Source organism: Symphalangus syndactylus, chromosome 4 (assembly GCF_028878055.3).
Source record: "Symphalangus syndactylus isolate Jambi chromosome 4, NHGRI_mSymSyn1-v2.1_pri, whole genome shotgun sequence".
NCBI classification, from domain to species: Eukaryota; Metazoa; Chordata; class Mammalia; order Primates; family Hylobatidae; genus Symphalangus; species Symphalangus syndactylus.
The window spans coordinates 56800403-56818743 of record NC_072426.2 but is presented as its reverse complement, the minus strand read 5'-3'; the positions used below and the strand labels follow the sequence as shown (position 1 = coordinate 56818743).

Below are 18341 nucleotides of genomic sequence, written 5' to 3'. Positions count from 1 at the left end.
GAATTTATGTTTTCTATTCAACAGACATTGACCAGTCTTTTAATAGATGCTGCTTGCTAAGGTAGTGCAAAAACTCACTCTCAAAAACAATAAACACAGCAGCTCTCATTTATCTAATCATCTAAGTGACAAATCTAGTAGCCCATTTCAAAATAGTAGAAAGGGGTGTAGAGATATGACTTGATTCTTTTCTTTGAACTTTTAAGTTCAGGGTTATATGTGCAGATTTGTTATAAAGATAAACTTCTGTTATGGGGGTTTGCTGTAGAGATTATTTCATCACCCAGGTATTAAGCCTAGTACCCATTAGTTATTTTTTCTGCTCCTTTTCCTTCTCCTACACTCCAACCTCCAGTAGGCCTAAATGTCTATCGTTCCCCTTTATGTGTCCACGTATTCTTATCTTTTAGCTCCTAGTCATAAGTGAGAACATTTGGTTTTGGTTTTCTGTCCCTGTGTTAGTTTCCTAAATATAATGGCCTCAAGCTCTAACCATTTTCCTGCAAAGGACATTATTTCATTTTTATGGCTGCATAATATTCCACTGTGTATATGTACATTTTCTTTATCCTATCACTGTTGGGCATGTAGGTTGATTCCATGTATTTGCTATTGTAAATAGTGTTGCAGTGAACACATATGTGAATATGTCTTTATGAAACAATGATTTATATTCCTTTGGGTATATACTTAGTAATGATATTTCTGTTTTTAGGTCTTTGAGGAATCACCACACTGTCTTCCACAATGATTGAACTAATTTACAGTCCCACCAGCAGTGTATAAGCATTTCTTTTTCTCTTCAGCCTCACCAGCTTCTGTTATTTTTTGACTTTTTGATAATAGCTATTCTGTTGTAAGATGGTATCTAATTGTGGTTTTGATTTTATTTCTCTAATAATCAGCTTTTTCATGTGCTTGTTGGCTGCATGTACATCTTCTTTTGAAAAGCATCTGTTCATATTCTTTCCCCACTTTTTAATGAGGTTGTTTGTTGTTTTCTTGTAAATTGGTCTAAGTTTCTTATAGATGGTTGTCAGACGCACAGTTTGCAAAATTATTCTCCCATTCTGTAGGTTGTTTTTTCCTTTATTGATAGTTTCTTTTTCTATGCAGAAGCTCTTTATTTTATTTATCTCCAATTTGTCAATTTTTGCTTTTGTTGCAATTGCTTTTGGTACCTTTGTCATAAAATCTTTGCCACCGATCCTAAGTCCAGAATGTGATGGCCTAGGTTGTGTTTCAGAGTTTATATTATTTTGAATTCAACATTTAAGCTTTTAATCTATAATGAGTTAATTTTTATGTATAGCATCAGGAAGGAGTCTAGTTTTGATCTTCTGCATATGTTTAGCCAATTATCCCAGCACCAATTATTAAATAGTGAGTGTTTTCCCCATTTCTTGTTTTTGCCAAGTTTGCTAAAGAGCAGAGAGTTGTAGGCATGTGGCCTTATTTCTGGGTTCTGCATTCTTTTCCATTGATCTATGTATCTGTTTTCTGTACCAGTGCCATGCTGCCTTGATTACTGTAGCCTTGTAATATAGTTTGAAGTCAGGTAGCATGATGCCTCCATCTTTATTCTTTTTGCTAAGATTGTCTTGGCTATTTGGGCTCTTTTTTGGCTCCATGTGAGTTTTAAAACAGTTTTCTTTTTCCAGTTCTGTGAAGAATATTAATGGTAATTTAATGGGAATAGTGTTGAATTTGTAAATTCCTTTGAGCAGTATGATCATTTTAATGATATTGATTCTTTCTATCCATGACCACGGAAGGTTTTTCCATTTGTTTGTCCCATCTCTGATTTCTTTGAGTAGTGTTTCGTAGTTCTCCTTGTAGAGATCTTTCACCTCCCCAGTTATGTATTTTATTCTTCTTGTGGCAATTGTGAATGAGATTACATTTCTGATTTGATTCTCAGCTTGACTGTTGTTAATGTACAGAAATGTTAGTGACTTTTGCACATTGATTTTTGTATCTTGAGACTTTGCTGAAGTTGTTAATTAGCTTAAGGAGCTTTTGGGCCGATTCTATGTGGTGCTCTAGATATAGAATCATGTCATCTGCAAACATATATATTTTGACTTCCTCTCCTTCTATTTGGAAGCCCTTTATTTCTTTCTCTTGCCAGACTGCCCTGGCCAGGACTTCCAATACTATGTGGAATAGGCATGGTGGACAGGGCATTTTTGTCTTGTGCTGGTTTTCAAGGGTAATGCTTCCAGCTTTTGGCCATTCAGCACAATGTCGACTGTGCAGTTGTTACTTCTTTTTTCAATTATTTGTAGCTTTTATTTTAAGTTTGGGGTTACATATGAAGGCCTGTTATATAGGTAAACTCATGTCATAGGGATTTGTTGTATAGATTATTTAATCACTCAGGAATTAAGCCCAGTAGTACTCAATAGTTATCTTTTCTGTTCCTCTGCCTCCTCTTACTCTCTGCCCTTAAGGAGACTCCAGTGTCTGTTGTTTCCTTCTTGGTTGTTCAAAAGTTTCATCAATACGCAGTTTATTGAGAGTTTTTAATGTGAAGAGATGCTGAATTTTATCAAAACACTTTTATGCATCTGTTGAGATAATTATGTGGATTTTGTCTTTAGCTCTTTTTATATGATAAATCACATTAATTGATTTGCGTATGTTCAACCAACCTTGCATCCTGGGGATGAAGCCTGCTTGATAATGGTGGATTAACTTTTGGATGTGCTGCTGAATTCAGTTTGCAAGGTTTTGTTTTGAGGATTTTTGCATTGATGTTCATAAAGCATATTGGCCTGAAGTTTTATTTTCTTGTTGGGACTCTGCCAGGTTTTGATCAGGATGATGCTGGCCTCATACAATGAGTTTGGAAGAAGTTTATTCTCCTCAGTTTTTTGGAATAGTTTCACTGGGAATGGTACCAGCTATATTTTGTACATCTGGTGCAATTCAGCTGTGACTCTGTCAGATCCTGTGCTTTGTTTAGTTGGTAGGCTATTTATTGCTGATTCAATTTTAGAGCTTGTTATTTGTCTGTTCAGGACATTAATTTATTCCTGGTTCAGTCTTGGGAGGTTGTATGTGTTCAAGAATTTATCCATTTCTTTTAGGTTTTCTAGTGTATGTGCATAGAAGTGTTCCTAGTAGTTTCTGATGGCTATTTTTATTTCTGTGGGGTCAGTGGTAACCTTCCTTTCATCACTTGTAATTGTGTTTATTTGAATCTTCTATCTTTTCTTCTTTATATATTCTAGATAGCAGCCTATTTTATCACTTTTTTCAAAAAAATGAACTTCTGAATTCATTGATCTTTTGAAGGGTTTTTTATATGTGCCAGAAATTCTGGTATGTTGTATCTTTGTTCTCATAAGTCATTCAGGCACATGTTGTTTAATTTCCATGTAATGTCATGGTTTTGAACAATTTTCTTAGTCTTGGCTTCTATTTTTCTTTCACTGTGGTCCGGCAGTGTGTTTGTTATTCTATCAATTCTTTTGCATTTGCTGATGATTGTTTTATGTTCAGTTATATGGTCAATTTTAGATTATGTGTCATGTGGCAATGAGAAGAATGCATATTCTGTTGTTCTGTAGTGAAGAGTTCTATAGAGGTCTATCAGATCCTTTTGGTCCAATGTTGAGTTCAGGTTCTGAATATCTTTGCTAATGTTTCTGCCTTGGTGATCTATCTAATACTGCTAGTGGTGTGTTGAAGTCTAGCCCTATTACTGTGTTGAAGTCTCAACATGAAGGGGTGTTGAATTTTATTGAAAAGGTTTTCTGCTTCTATTGAGATAATCATGTGGATTTGTCTTTAGTTCTGTTTAAATGATGAATCACGTTTATTGATTCGTGTATGTTGAACCAGCCTTACATCCTAGGGATAAAGCCTACTTGATCATGGTAGAAAAGTTATTTGAAGTGTTGTCGGATTTGGCTTGCCAGTATTTTGAGGATGTTTGCATAAATGGTCATGAAGGATATTGGCCTGAAATTTTCCTTTTTTGTTGTGTTTCTGTCAGGTTTTGGTATCATGATAGAATGAGTTAGGGAGGAGCCTCTCTTCCAGAATTTTTTGGTGTAGTTTCAGGAGAAATGATACCAGCTCTACTTTGTACATCTGGTACAATTCAGCTGTAAATCTATTTTGTCCTGGGATTTTTTTTGGTTGGTAGGTTATTTATTACTGATTCAATTTCAGAGCTGATTATTATTCTATTTAGGCACTCAATTTTTCCTGGTTCAGTCTTGGGAGGATGTCCATGTCCAGGAATTTATCCATTTCTTCCAGATTTTCTACTTGATGTGCATAAAGGGGTTCATAATATTATGTGATGGTTATTTGTATTTCTGCAGGGTCAGTGGTGATGTGCCCCTTGTTGTTTCTGAATGTGTTTATTTGAATCTGTTCCCTTATTCTTTAATAGTTTATTTAATGGTCTATTTATTTTATTAATATTTTCAGAAAACAGGCTGTTTAATTTGTTGATCTTTAGAGTGGTTTGGGTTTTTTTGTATCTCAATCTCCTTTAGTTCAGCTCTGATTTTGCTTATTTCTTGTCTTCTGCTAGCTTGGGGTTGGTTTATTCTACTTTCTCTAGTTCTTTTAGTTGTGACATTAGGTTGTCAAGTTGAGATCTTTCAAACTTTTTGATGTGAGCATTTAGTGCTATAAAATTCCCACTTAACCCTGTGTTAGCTGTGTCCCAGAGATTCTAGCATGTTGCACTTTCGTTCTCATTACTTTCAAAGAGCTTCTTGATTTCTTACTTAATTTCGTGATTTACCCATAAGTCATTCAGGAGCAGGTTATTCAATTTCCATGTAATTGAATGCTTTTGAGTGAAATACTTAGTCTTGGTTTTTAACTTTACTGTGCTGTGGTCTGAGAGAGTGCTTGCTATGTTTTAAGTTATTTTGCATTTGCTGAGGAGTGTTTTACTTGTGAATGTGATCAATTATATAGTACGTTCCATGTGGTGATGTGAAGAATGTATATTCTATTGTTTTCTGGTGCAGAGTTCTGTAGATGTCCATCAGATCTATTTGAACCAATGCTGAATTTAGGTCTTGAATGTTTTTGTTAATTTTCTGCCTCAATGGTTTATCTAACGCTGTCAGTGGAGTGTTGAAGTCTCCTACTAATATTATGTGGGAGTCTAAGTCTCTTTGAAGGTCTCTAAGAACTTGCTTTATGAATCTGTGTGCTTCTGTGTTGGGAATATATTCTGAATTTGATTGGTGGCCTTTCTAGCTATGTTGGGGAGGTTCTTAGGGATGATATCCTGAAATATGTTTTTCAAGTTCCTTCCATTCTCCCCATCTCTTTCAGAGACAGCAATGAGTCATACATTTGGTCTCTTTACATAATCCCCTATTTCTCCGAGGTTTTGTTCATTTATTTTTCTTCTTTTCTCCGTATTCTTGTCTGACTGTCTTAGAAAGGCAGCCATCAAGCTCTCAGATTCTTTCCTCCACTTGGTCTATTCTGCTACTAAAACTTGTGAGTACCTTATGAAATTCTTATAGCGCATTTTTCAGCTTTATCAGGTTGGTCAGTTCCATTTTTTTTCTACACTGCCTGTTTTGTCTGTCTGTTCCTGCATTGTTTTAACGTGATTTTTAGCTTCCTTGGAAGGAGTTTTAATATACATCTTTAGCTCAATTATCTTTTTTCCTATCCTTAGTCTGAATTCTATTTCTGTTATTTCAGCAGCTCAGCCCAGTTCAGAACTCCTGCTGGAGAGATGATTCAGCTGTTTGCAAGAAAAAAGGCCCTGTGACTTTGTGAGTTTCAGGGATTTTATGCTGATTCTTTCTCATCTTTGTGGGCTTGTCTTCCTTCAGTCTTTGACATTGCTGACCTTTTGATTTTTTTTGTTTGTTTGCTTTTATTTTATTTGATTCCCTTGAGGGTTTGATTGTGGTATAAGGTAGATTCAGTTGACTGTCTTTTCTGGAAGATTTTAGGGGACCAACACTCTGCCAAATCCTGAACTGTGTGTTCTAACTGGGAGACATATATTGGGCCCCAACTTTGCTCTCTGGCTTCTCAAAGTTAGGAATCTACTGAGCTGGGGGAATCTGAGGTGCTCCCAGACCCCCAGTCACTGCACTCCAACAGATGGTGTCAGCCAAAGCCTTTCATAGTGCAGTGACAGCAGGATCCAACCTCACATTCCAGCAGTAGCAGTAGTGGCAGCTGTGGCAGAGTGCTAGTGGGTTCTGCGGTGCCTGCCTCCCTTGCAGCTTGGTTGGTGGGGAAGGTGGGGGCGGCTGGGGACCCCTGCTGGAGACTGTGTGAACAGTTGTGCTGAAGGTAGTGTTGGCTCAGGGGCCAGGCAGTCGCAAGTGCAGGTCTGGGTACCTTCTTTGTTCCCTTCAAGGAGGAGTGATGGCTCAGGGCAGAGGGGGATCCACTGTTCTCTACATAGTGTTAGTAAAAGGGTGGGGTGCTTGTAGGTGTGGGGCTTGCTGGCTCTGTGCCCTCCAAGGCTCTGTCTGCAATGGCATTCTGGAAGGGAAGGGGAGGCAGACTGGACTCCAACGTGCTGTCAGTGCTAGGAAAGCAAAACCTGCCTGCACAGACATACACCAACAGAGCAATCTGGGGAGTTGCCCTGAGCCTAGGCAGGAAGCTGCAGTATAGGGAGGGAGCATGTGGGCTGGGGCCTCGACATAGGTGCTGCCCCACTGAAGCTCTCTGCCAGTTCTGCACAGTCTGCCAGTGTAGAAACTATGACACAGGCCCCCAGACCACTCGGGGCTGCCCTGCAAGCAGGCATGGTCATGCTGAGGCTGTGGGAGAGGCCAGCAGACCAGGGAGTGCTCAGATTAGACTGGTCCTATCTGTTGGACAAGACCACCCTGTAGTGTTCAGATCCAGCACTTCCTCTAGGGCTAATATTTCCTACGGGAGCAAGTCAAGCCTAGCAGGATGGCCATCTCTGGCCTTACCCTGCTACAGATGCTCCTGCACCAAACCCTCTGGGCTCCACATCAGCTGGCTTACTGCCCCTACCACTTCTCTAAGCAGCTCTCCCTGCCAATTCAAATGCCTGTGATGGTTGAGGGGTCTCCTACTGGTGGTCCAGAGGCCTGTGGTGAGGGCAGGTTGCTCTTTGCCATGTCAACTCACCCATTTCTCCAGAGCCAGGTGCTCTGGAACGAGTGGTCAGGAACGACTCTGGGTGCAATTTATCTCCATGTAGGGTTCCCAACGTTCTCCTCCTTCTGCTCAGCTTCCATGTCCTCCCTCTGTCCACTCTGGAGAAGATCTGTTAGGAGCATGTTAGGAGCATGCCGGTTGTCTCAGTCTTTAGGTAGGAACTGCTCCACCTGTCTGCATTTAGTTGGCTATCTTACTGGATATGATTCTTTTGCTATACCAAAGCTATGATCAACAGCCAGTTCCAAATGAAAGCAGTGAATGAAAAGGTGTTAGATTGCCATAAGAAAATTAATTAAACATATGATACCCACTGTTTGTCAGAAATGCAAGAGCGAAAGCCTGCCAGGGAGAAAACAGCAACTTACAAGTTTATCTTAAGGAGAACTTATCCTTTATGCCAGTTTCATCTTCTAATAATAGATTAAAAGGATGAAACTAAACTGTATTTAGAACTATTTGGTTACATGTATTCATGATTTTAAATAATAGATGTGTTGCATACATTAGATGACCAGGCCCTTATTTTTGTCATGTAAGGTAACATATTCAAAGGTTCCAGGGATTAGAATGTGGACTTCTTTGGGGTATACATTATTCTTTGGAGGGCATTATTCAGCCTACCTCAATAAGTTTGAGGTGATTTATAAGAATGGCCTAGAAAATATGTTCCACAGCTGTGACTACCATGTTAGAAATGAGCCAGTCAAAAGTGATTTTTGCTGTCAAAGTCCGGTGTTTCTGAAAAATGGAAACTGAAGAACTCAAAAGTCATTTTTGTTTTTTCGCAGAGGAACAACTTACATAGTTCTTTTTCTTCTTGTGTGTATGGTATTTTAATATTTTTACCAAATAACATTTTTCATGAAACTTGTAATTTTCTAATTTTCTTTTAGCAATTTCTTCTGTTCATAGAAGTCATATTAGTGTTTTATTAGAAAATTGGATAAATAAAAATAAACATAAAGCTATTAAACAAAGTATGAATTCAGGAATCATATTGCTCAAGAACATACTGATAATATTTTGGTAATATGTCTAATAGTCTGTTTCTCCCACTATTTATATCTAGGAACATTTTGCTTCAATAAAGTACATATTATAATAACTCACATGGATTCAGCACTTAACATATAGAAGAGACTGTACTATGGACTGTCAAAATGGCCATGAGTACGTGGAATATATATATATATATATATATATATATATATATATACACACATATATATACACATATATATATATAATAAGTTAACCATGGTTAAGTAGTATAATTTAACAAATTATTGAGTCATAGGTTATGACTTTTGACACATTGGGATATATTATTTTTCAGAAAATGTATACTTTCAGTCATATCAGTGTATGCAGTACTTTCTTGAGGCAGTAGGTTTTTGAATCCAGTTATTGATTCCTTCTTGACTCACCCAATTAGGAGTGTAGAATATGGCCCAAGGAAATCTCATAGAATGACTAGACATTCCTTGCCTCGTACTGTGATTTTTATCTAAAACTTTATGCCGAAGAAGGACACTACTAGAGCATTTTTAGAACATTTAAGAACTCAGATGCCCAACTTCTTGTACTACGGTTACTGAGTTGGGGCCTTCCTGTCTAGGAATTAAGAATATGTACTTTTGGTTTTCTGTTCCTGCATTAATTTGTTCAGGATTCTTGCCTTCAGTTCCAGCCGTGTGGGAGCTAAGCATTGAGCACACGTGGGATGTGTATATCATATAAATATGGGAACAACAGACAATGCGGACTACTTGAGGGTGGAGGGATTGGAGAGGGGGATGAGTTAAGAAACTACCTATCAGGTACTATGCTCACCACCAGGGTGCCAGGATCCGTACTCCAAACCTCAGCATCATCCAATATTCTCAGGTAACAAATCTGCACATGTATACCCCACATCTAAAATAAAAGTTAAAATTAAATAAAAGATACAGTCCTCAAAGAAAAGAATATGTATTTTTAAAACACTTTCCAGGTAACTAAGATGTACCTCTAGGTTGTAGAATCTCTGAGTAAATGCGAATGCCTCAGACCTTCAGTTTGACTGCCTCTACTTTCTAGTTCTTTGTTATTAGCAAACATTTTATCTAGTTCTTCTCAGACTGGAAAAATGTATGCTAAAAAAGAATACTTTTTCTCTTTAATTTGTCCTATTTTGTGTCATTATGATTAAATTGGGGCCCCTTAAACCTAAGTTTCCAGTAAATGAGTCAAAATTCATTTTTTTCCCAGTAGATGTGCCATATACCCAGCACAATTTATTGTGAAGATTATCTTTTTGCCTGTTAAACAGCAGTGAAGCTTGTTCATTAATCAGGTCACTGTGTATGTCTGGTCTGATTCTGGATTCTGTTCCATACATCAATTTGTCCTTGAATCAATACCACACTGTCTTAATTGCTAAGCCCTTCATATCAAGGTATACCCTAAAGCTTTTTTTCTTCTTCCTCAAGATTAACTTGTCTATCCTGGGTCATTTTCATTTTTATATACATATTAGAATCAACTTTTAAATTTTCATAAAAGTGCCTAGAAGGATCTTGATAGCAATTGTATTAAATCTGTAGAAGCATTTGGGAGATTAGTATCCTAAAAATTTTTAATTTTCCAATCAATAAATACTTTATACACTTTCATTTATTTGTCTCATTTAGTGTCTCAATAATACTTTAAATTTATAGACATCCAGTACATCTTTTGTTAGTTATCCCTAAGGAATGTATTATTCGCATAGCATTGTAAATAAGATTTTTATTTTGTTTCCCAATTTCTAATTGTCACTAATATAGAAATCCATTTGGTAACCTGTGCCCCATTATCTTGTTCAATTTACTCATTAATTTTAATAGATTGCTTATAATACTATTCGATTCCCTAAATATTTTCCTTTTCCCTCTTCAATATTTATATGTTTTATTCTATTTCTCATACCCTATTTCAGCGGCAAGAACATTTGGAGTTCATTAGCAGTGATGGTGGTGTATATCTGTGTCTTGTTCCCATCCTTAAAGGGAAACTTAACTATTTCACCATTAAATATAATGTTAGCTGTAGGTTTTGTGTGGGCTTTGTATAGTTTATCAGATTAATTTCTTTTTATATTTATGGAGTTTGCTAAGAATTTTGATCATGGACAGGTATTGAATTTTATTCATATTGTATTTAAGGCTTTGTTTATGCCTTAAAATTATCATATGGTTTTTGTTTTTTAATCTGTTAACATGATGACTTTATTGATTTTTCGACAGTAAACTAACCTCACATTCATGAAATAAATATTAATAGATAATTGTCTATTAATGTTTGTTGTTATATATCACTTTGATTTGGGAATATTTTTACAGGCTTATGTATATATTTATGAGAAATATTGTCTTGTAATTTACTTTTGCTTACCTAGTTTTGGTATCAAGGTTATTATAGAATAAGAAAATGATGTGGAAGTTCTTCCAGTCTTACTCTTTGGAAGAATTTGTGTAAAATTGATATAATTCCTTTCTTAGACATTTGGAAGACTTCTCTTTGAATCATCTGAGTTCAAAAGTGTGTAAAGATGTGTTTGTGTGTAGGTATTTAATTTTAGATTCAATTTCTTCAGTAAGATCATTCAGATTATCTATTTATTCTAATGCTAATTGTGGTGAGTTATATATTTTGAGAACTCATCCATTATTGTGAAAATTTTAACTTTATTACTATAAATTCATCATAATGACTTTTTATCTGTGAGATTTGGTTGATGCTTTGTTATTTATTCTGATATTGATAACTTACATTATTTCTATTTTTTCTGATAAGAATTGTAAACAAGTTATAATTTTAATCAAAATTTTCAAAGAATGAATTTCTGGATCTAATTTATATTCCCTATCTCATTGCTTTTTCTCTTACCTTTACGATTCCTTTGAGCTTAATTTGCTTTTTTATCCAACAAGCTTCTTGAACTGAAAGCTTAAATCAATGTTTTACAATTTTTCTTCCTTTCTAAATTGTGCATTTAAAACATAAAGTTGTACTTTAAATTTTATTACATGCTTTGCAGACAAACTGCATACTTTACAGGACCCATATTGATTATTTAAAAGTCATTGTTTAATCTCTCTGAATTCTGAATCAACATTTAGTCTCTTTTATCAGCTCTGCTTTTTTTTTCCACCTTCTTTTTCACTCATTTTTGCCTGTCTTTGTCATGTCTCAAAAATTTTGAACAGATGCCAGGCTGCATATTAAAAATTATGGAGTCTCTAGTCTCTGTTATTTTTAGCAGATCGAGTGCCAGGAGATCAGTTTCATTCTTGGACGACTGGATTTGAAGCTTGGTTAAGGATAGTCTGTTTCTGCTTCTCATGCATATTATAGCCACTTTAGGTATCTATTGCAAGTACCAAATTACTCCCAAACTTACTGGTTTTAACAACAACATTTATTATCTCACAGTCTATATAGGCCAGAAATCGGAATGATTAAGCTTGACTTTCTGCTTCAAAGTCTCACATGCTGAATTCCATGTGTCAGCAGGGCAGCAGTCCTCCCAAGGATTACCTGGGGAAGGATCCACTTCCATTCTTATTCATGTGATTGTAGCAGAATTCAGGTCCTTTTGGGCTTTTGGATGAGGGACTCAGTTCCTCATTGGCTGTTGCCTGGAGGCCATGTGAATTTCTCCATAGAGTTGATCACACATGGTGTAAATATGATACTATGTAATATACCACAGTAGAACACAACCTTTACTCCTGTGGAGTGACCTTCATTCATTAGGCATAGTCCTTCCATTGTCTCAACCGAAGTCTTGAGATATTTCCTAAAGTCTTTCCTCCATGGTAAAGCTTGAAATTCACTCATTCTCCATTTAGGATAACATAGCTGCTAAAATCTCTGCTCAACAATTCAGCCTCCCAGTTGCTGTCTTCTGATTTGTTTCTTGGAATATGTGTCATTTTCATGACCTGAAAATTCTTTATCTCTGGATTTTTGCCTCTTTTGTCCTAGCTTCTGAACTGGACAGCCCTGAACTGTCCCTTTTGTTCTGTATCGCTTCTGATGCTTCAGTTTTCTGATATGGTACAATCTTCCTTAAATACAATTTTTATAAGGTATTTTAGGAAAAATCTGAGGTGAATTCGAACTAATTTCAGGATTATGGTTCCTAAAAACTTGCCTGTTTGGGTTGCTGTTTAAATGGCTTGTAAAAGCCATTTTATATATTTGTCTAGTAATTTTTTTCCAAGCAAGATGGTTCTTTTGATACAGTGTGTGTTACTAAAACTATGTGTCACTGTTACTCACCCATATGTTTGAAATTATTATAAGAATTTTTGAAGTAAAAGCCTTTATATTTTATTACATTAAGTGGCAACTGTTTCTGTGTTTTGAACAAGAGGCCTCACATTTTCATTTTGTACCTTGTCCCACAAATCATCTAACTAGACCTGATTTCTGAGTAATAAACTTTTATTATCTGAATTATATTACTTCCTGAAAACCAATAAATTATTAAAAAATGCTTTTCCCATAAAGCATCTTCCCCAGTATGACAGACTTGATAGCTCTTCTCTAAGCCCAATTTCTTTTGTGTCTCAGGCTCCCTGGCCATTGGTGTGAATGTGTGACTGAATGCTAGTCAAAGAGAGATGAGTAAAAGTGTCAAGTCCTACTTCTAGTACTATCCCATAAAAGCCTCCACTCTCTGACTCTTCATGCCTTTCCCCCCTTGATTCAATGCAGAAGACTGCAAAAACCTGGGAAGGCAGGGGTAGAAAGGGTGTAGTATAGGATCTTCTTGTAGGAAAGCTGCTTACTCCTCAGAAATACTGTTTTGGAACTTATTTTTATGAATAACAAAATTATAATGTGTCTGACTCATTATCCTCTTTTCGGCATTTATTTCAATATTTAACTTTTCCATTAATAGTATAGTCTATCAAACCAAATTTTTAGTAACCAATATCAGTGTCATCCATTAATTTCATTTTAAAATCCATTAATTGCCTCAAATGGACAAAGCCTTAATGTTAACAGAAAATGTATGTTGGAGGAAGAAGGAGCTTGGGAAATAAAACTGATGATGTTGCATATATGTAGTTATTTTCATTGTATTGTATACATCATAATTCTATTGAAACTAAGAGAAGGGACATTTTAATGTATTTGAGATAATTCGTTGCCTATATTTTAACATAAAAAAACAAAATATGTGGGAAACTAGACTATTGGTAATATGTTAATGATTCAGCTCTAAGACAATGATACAGTTTGCCTGTGTTCCCACCCAAATCTCATCTTGAATTGTAGCTCTCAAATTCCCATGTGTCGTGGGAGGGACCCAGTGGGAGGTAATCAAATCATGGGGTGAGTCTTTTCCATGCTGTTTTCATGATAGTGAATAAGTCTCATGAGATGGTTTTGTAAAGGGGAGTTCTCCAGCACAAGTTCTGTCTTTCCTGCCACCATGTAAGACGTCCCCTGCTCTTCCACCATGATTGTGAGGCCTCCCCAGCCATGTGGAACTGTGAGTCAATTAAATCTCTTTCCTTTATAAATTACCCAGTCTTAGGTATGTTTTTATTAGCTGTGTGAGAACAGAACAGACTAATGCAGATAATCTGAATTAAATCTAAAATTATCTTTAATATATTAATGGTAAGAATAATTTGACACATTTGATATTTGTGAAACCTAAATTATGATTTACACTTAGTATAGATTGAAATTAAATGACTAAAAGGACAATTTAAAATGGAATAATATAAACAGTAACATAATCACTAAGCCCAGTTTCTTTTGTGTCTCAGGCTCCCTGGCCATTGGTGTGAATGTGTGACTGAATGCTAGTCAAAGACAGATGAGTAAAAGTGTCAAGTCCTACTTCTAGTACTATCCCATAAAAGCCTCCACTCTCTGACTCTTCATGCCTTTCCCCCCTTGATTCAATGCAGAAGACTGCAAAAACTTTGTCAGTTTTTACTTCTATTACTTTTTCTAACTATGCTGTTTTCTTACTATTTATATTAGATAAATTTATTTTGGATGTAAAGAGATCTGTTTGCTCACAATGTGGAAAAATAATAGAAAATAAAGAAAAGAAGGGTAAGAAAAAGGAAAGAGCATTAATACTTTGTGGATTAGATAATGTGTTACGCACTTTGATAAATATTTTAATCGCAATTTTCTGAAATTTTTACTGATTCAACAAAGTTTTATTATTTACTAATAAATTATCTCCCTTAAATTTATATAAACACACTTCATCATTTGTCACTCCATTAGAAACCAATTTTCCTATGTATGCTTGTATGTTCTTTCTTCTGCAGTGTTTTGTCAGCCTACAGATTTTGTCTAATGATACTTTATCTGTAACTCCACACTGCCTCTGGGATCACTCAATGCAATTTTTAGAGAACAAAATGAATAGTTCTGTTGGGTTTTACTAACTCTTGAGAGAGTAGGAATGACACCTGCCATAAATTACTCAAGAAATTTAATACAAATAGAAGAAATAGCAGTAAGTTAAAGAAAAACCCTTTCAATTTCATCTGCCTACGGGAAACTGCATATAATCTATCCCTGATGTTTTATTAATATAGAAATGGAATAGTGCACTGCAAGAGGCAATGTATTATTATATTGTACACCGGCATTTTGTGATTAATGTGATGGCAAGACACTCATTCTACCTATTAGTAAGCCTCAAGTTAATCTTGAAGGAGGCAGAGTGACTCATTAGGAGTAAAATAAAAAACAAAAACCCAGAAATGAAGATACAGAAAATGGAATTCAGGAGTATTGAAAAATTAATGAAAATAATTTTTCAAGAAAAAATACCAATTTTCAAATATTTAGAAGACTATATTGTGGGAAGATAGTACATTTATTTAATGGGGCTCTGCTATGAATTGCATGTCTCTCCCAAATTTCAAATTTTTTAAGCTAGAAATTTAATCTCCAAATCATATGTTGATTGGAGGTGGGATCTTTGGGAGGTAATTAGGATTAGATATGGTCATCAGTGTGGGGCTTCCACAATGGAACTAGTGGCTGTACAAAACAGGAAGAGAGACCTGACTGATATGTATATACTCTTGCCCTCTCACCATGTGAATGCTTTCTGTCATGTTATGACACAGTAGAAAGGCCCTCACCTGATACCAGTGCCACGCTCTTGGACTTCCCAGTCACTAGAACGATGAAATAAATACACCTCTATTTTTTATAAATTACCCAGTCTGTGATAGCAACAGAAAATGGACATAAGATGGACCCCAAATGGCAGAACTGTAATTACGGGGAAAATATGTGGAATCAGATTTTGGCTCAGTGAAACAGAGTTTGGCATCACAGCTTAAGCAAGTCATTTTAGAAAGTACTAAGTTCTTTTCACAGATTGATATTACAGATGGTAGATGTAGTGGGCTGACTGGTAGCCCTCCAAAAGATATGTTCACACCTTAATCCAAGAACCCATGAATATTACCTTATTTAGAAAAAGAGTCTTTGTCATTATAATTAGCTGAAGGATCTTGAGATGAGGAAATCATCCTGGATTGCCTAGAAGAGCAACAAAGGTCCTTATAAGAGACATACGGAGGAGGAGACAGAAACAGGTTAGGTGATGTGAAGACAGAAGCAGAAATTGGAGTGATGTGGCCAAAAGTGAAGGAAGTCACTAACCACCAAAAGCCAGAAAAGGTATAGAAACAATTTACCTCTAGAGCCTCTATAGGGAATACGGCTCTCCCAACACCTGGATTTTGGATATCTGGCCATCAGAACTATTAGAGAATGAAGTTCTGCTGTTTTAAGCTACCAACTTTGTGGTAGTTTTTCATGTCAGGCATAGAAAGCATACAGCTAATGGACAATAATCTAGAGTATACAAGGAAATCAAGAACTGATAGGAAGATTATATTGTATGATATTTATATTCCTCTTCCAAAACTTCCTACTACTTTTTTCAAAATAAAAAAAAATATCTAGCATTCTGGAAACATTGATGCTATTCCCTACAGCCTCCAAAAAGGAAATTTTAAAGATCATTACACTGTTTCAGATAGTTGGCATTTAAAATAAATTCAATGAGAACATTTTCCTATTGAAAATTGTAGTGGAATCAGTAAAAATTTCAGAAAATTGCGATTAAAATATTTATCAAAGTGCGTAACACATTATCTAATCCACAAAGTATTAATGCTCTTTCCTTTTTCTTACCCTTCTTTTCTTTATTTTCTATTATTTTTCCACATTGTGAGCAAACAGATCTCTTTACATCCAAAATAAATTTATCTAATATAAATAGTAAGAAAACAGCATAGTTAGAAAAAGTAATAGAAGTAAAAACTGACAAAATATCTCTCCCTTAGGATCTACAAACGTATCTCTCTTAGGATAAACAAAATAAAAGTAAGAACCACTAAAATATATCTGTCTTAGGACATACAAAAATAAAAGCAAGAACTGCTAAAATATATCTCTCTTGGGATCTTAAGGTCTATTTTTCTTATTTTATATCTGTAGCTTTACTATTTTCTTTCCCTAACACAAGATGTAAAAGAACTTAACCGAATGATTTGACTTCCTTTTACTCAAATAAACTTGTGCATAGTTTCAGGAGCTCCTATTTTTGTTTAGAGTAGAACTGATCTAATTTCCTAGTTAGCTCACACTCATGCCTAGGAGGTACATGGGATTCCTGGAAAAGGGTACACAGAGAATTGTTTCAATCTAATAACACCTGTGTTTTTGTGCCCAGGCTTCTGTAGCCAATTGCATACATAATATACACTTGGATAAATGATACCTGTATGTGAACAGCTAAACTTTTGGCTTGATTTTTTTCCTAGAACTCACTGAAGTAGAACTGTAGAAGAGTAGGATTTTATTTTGTTTTATACATTGCTTTTTTTTTATTTTTGGAAGCAATTCAGATTAATTATTGCACAGTGTTTAGGAATCACATGCATGAGTAGAGACAATATTCTCCGAATGTTTAATTTAAGCTTTGGTGGTCCTCTGAAACTCTGCCAAATATCACTTACATTTGTCAGTGGAAGGAAATGTTAGTTTAAAATAATGCAAGTCTATAAATCAAAATATTTTTCAGATTATTTTTAAAAGGGTTAGTAATGTTTTTACTTGCAATTTTTCCTGATTAAACCCGTTTTGATTCGAAGAGTTGGCCTTCTCTGAAAACACTAGATTTTAGCCAAAAGAAGACAAGTCTGGTTAAAAGATGTGTAAGAGGATCACCACCTTGGCATCACAAGTTAGAAAGTACCAAGATGTTCAGTAGATAATCTTGAATTATAATTAGTTTTATTTTTCCTAAATTACACCATTAAATAGAGCTCCAAAGTTCATAATTAAAATATGTTCTCTTCCTTTCATGTGTTTCTTTATGCACATATGTAGGTATATAAGAAAACAATTCTTTAGTCAACTACAGAAAACAAAAGTTGACAGAGAAAAGCTCTTCTTGACATTGTCTCCCTAAATTTTGCTGTTAACCTTGAGTGCCTAATTCAGAAAGGAGTACTAAATTATCTTTATAGTCCTGTAGAATGGCTGAGGAAGGTTGATATAAGCACACATACAAATATATACATGCACTTCAAGTGTATAGAAATTTAAGGAATAGCGATGGGATAACAAAATGAATATAGAGACTCTTGAATGGAATAAAATACCCCAAGCCTCCATATTAATTAGAGGCCATAGAGACAGCTCTTGAATATATTGAGTAACTGTGGGTAGTTCAGAACTAGAAATTAGGAGATGAAATGTAGTCATGACTATAACCACTGTCATACTCTCTTCTTTCTATACTACTTTGCACATTCAGCCCATGAATTTATCATTCCCCTACTAATGTTTCTTAAAATCCATACCATTATGGTTACTGGATCCCCATTCCATCATAAATAAACTCTCCTTCATCCTCAACTTCTACACAGTTGGTTTTATACATCTTCTTGTTCCCAAAAGACAGTATTTTTCTTGCAGCCATCTTCAGTGGTGCCTGCTCCTTCCCCTTTACCTCTTGTCAGTCATGAACATTGCTCACATCTGTCTTTTAGATGATAAAACACCTTTATTCTATACCCCAATGATACCCATACCATTGGACCAACTAGTTATTCCGCATTAGCAACTCCTCCCTGGCCTGCCATTTTTCT

At 35.6% G+C, this 18341-nt stretch overlaps 1 long non-coding RNA gene across 3 annotated transcripts in view; it reads left to right on the top strand.

Moving 5' to 3' along the window:
* LOC134736472 (uncharacterized) overlaps nt 1–18341 on the top strand; it is a 334617-nt gene that overhangs the window by 50738 nt on the left and 265538 nt on the right. Inside the window, exons 1-2 of one of the 3 annotated variants that reach the window (XR_010120497.1) lie at nt 5332–5484; nt 5698–5768. The exons of 1 other annotated variant lie outside the window; for it this stretch is intronic. This is a non-coding gene — a long non-coding RNA (uncharacterized lncRNA). Of the gene's footprint in view, nt 1–5331; nt 5485–5694; nt 5769–18341 lie in introns of those variants that run through there. One more of the 3 variants, XR_010120496.1, reaches the window with a different exon arrangement.